This window comes from Rhinopithecus bieti, unplaced genomic scaffold (genome assembly GCF_001698545.2).
Source record: "Rhinopithecus bieti isolate Rb0 unplaced genomic scaffold, ASM169854v2 scaffold_6710, whole genome shotgun sequence".
Lineage (NCBI taxonomy): Eukaryota > Metazoa > Chordata > Mammalia > Primates > Cercopithecidae > Rhinopithecus > Rhinopithecus bieti.
In genome coordinates this window covers 1,498,472-1,500,561 of record NW_016805362.1, presented here as the reverse complement: position 1 = coordinate 1,500,561, position 2,090 = coordinate 1,498,472, and the positions used below count along the sequence as shown (strand labels likewise).

The 2,090-nt window shown below is 50.2% G+C and overlaps 1 pseudogene; it reads right to left on the bottom strand.

The window, feature by feature from the left end:
* Nucleotides 1-624: 624 nt before the first annotated feature.
* On the bottom strand, nucleotides 625-1,328 carry LOC108529747 (60S ribosomal protein L19 pseudogene; annotated as a pseudogene).
* Between the last annotated feature and the right edge of the window lie 762 nt (nucleotides 1,329-2,090).

Here is a 2,090-nt window from a genome sequence, read left to right as displayed (position 1 = left end):
CTGAGACAGGATATTGTCTTCCTAAGAGTACGTGGCACTGGAGAAGCCCGGGCATTCACTCCTCAGCCCCCATCAGTCGCTGGTGAGAGCTGCTTCTGCTTCTGGTGGTGTTACTTATCCAGCAACACAGCCTACCCTATAATAGGGACAAGCACATTCCCAGCCACAGAATGCCATCAGCGGGAAAGCCTTAGCTGCTTGCAGTAGCAAACTATGAGCACAGAAAGCAATGAGGAGAGCAGGGGTACTACAGCCAGGGCCCTGATGGTATCTGCTTTGGTCTGAACTGCCCACAGGCCATATCAAATAAAATGTCCCTTGCCTATGTGCCCAGGTCTTAGCATTTTTTCTAGAACCTTTTCTGAGATGTGACACACACATCACTGCCTTCTAGAGAGCCTTCAGAATGTCACCCATGCCTTTCTCAATTACTTGGTTACTGAGCCCACCCAAAGGCACTAGGGCCAAGAGGTGGATCCAATGACCCCAGGCCCTGCCTAGTCCCTCAAATAATGTCTGCTGAAGACACACAGCCCCCTGAGGCTAATTGAAACTCCCATGGCCTCCCTGAATTGGGAAAGAGTAGGAAATTATATGCCATTTATTTATTTTTTAAGGCTTGTTTTATTTTAATGGCTGATCTATGTAATCACAGAGGCCAGTATGCACAGACAAAGGGGGAGCTTTTACTTCTTGGTCTCTTCCTCCTTAAACCAAAGTCTCGATGATCTACTCCTTCTTGGCCTGGAGGCGCTCTTCATGGTGCTTGCATGCTTCCTTGGTCTTAGACCTGCGGGCCTCAGCCTGGTCAGCCAGGAGCTTCTTGCAGGCTTTGTCTGCCTTCAAGTTGTGGATGTGTTCCATGAGAATCCACTTGTTTTTGAACACATTCCCCTTCACCTTCAGGTACAGGCTGTGATACATGTGGCGATCAACCTTCTTAGATTCATGGTATCTTCTGTGATACATGTGGTGATCAGTCTTCTGAGATTCACGGTATCTTCTGAGCAGCTGGCACAGAATCCTCATTCTCCTCGTCCACATGACCTTCTCTGGCATTCGGGCATTGGCTGTACCCTTTCACTTACCTATGTCCATGTGCCCGCCCTTTTGGCAGGCCAAGGTGTTTATCCAGCATCGAGCCAGGAATGGGCAGTCACAGGCTTGTGGATGATCGGCCCATCTTTGATCAGCTTCCGGATCCGCTGATGAGAGTTGGCATTGGTGATTTCACTGGTCTCCTTGGGGTCCAACCAGGCCTTCTTTTTGCCACAGCAGAGGACACTAGAGGCAAGCCTCTTCTGAAGACTGAGCATGGTTGTGGCTGCAGCAGCAAAAAGAAAGAACCAAGACGAGAGCAAGGGACAAGATGCCTGGGCAGGAGAGATCCTTGGCCATTGGGACACTGCTTTTCTCATGGAAAGGGGCCACCAAAACTAGGACCCTTCCTCAGAGATGTTCCCAACACTTGAGATGGACAGCCCACCGATGCCCCAGAATGTTCTGTTGCCCCCACACTCAGCGGGCCCAGACCACTGCCTTCATCTGTAGTTCCCAAGCCAGCCTCTTCCCTGATACCACCTGCCATTTCACATGATCTATCCTTCCCATCCCCTCCAACCTGGCACTTCTGTTCTGCTCACACTGTGACTATGATAAACAACAGCCAGTGGAAGAGACAGCCCTGATGATGAACTCAGCTCCCTTTAGTTTTTCATGCGGTTCTCAGTCAGAAAGCCGTATGTTTGGGTCTTTTGCTATCCATCAGTAAAGTAGCCAGGGATTGTGGATGTTTACATGGGGGGCTGAGGAGCTGGCTGTTCTGTGCCTATCCAGCCTGTTTCCTGCAGGGAGCATTTCTGACTTCTCTTTGGGCCTCCACCCCTTCCTCTCTCTCTCTCTGGCCACAACTTATGCAGCGGAATTCCTGACCCAGGCAAAGCCATCCAGCACCTTCCCTTCCCTGTCCTGAGGTGTCCTTAGTGGTGGTGGTGGGATTGGATCAAGGCTAGTCCAATAAAAATGAATCTCAGTAATTTTACTGGGTATTCTGGGACAAAGACACTCTCTTTTGCTGGACTTGGGGCTGT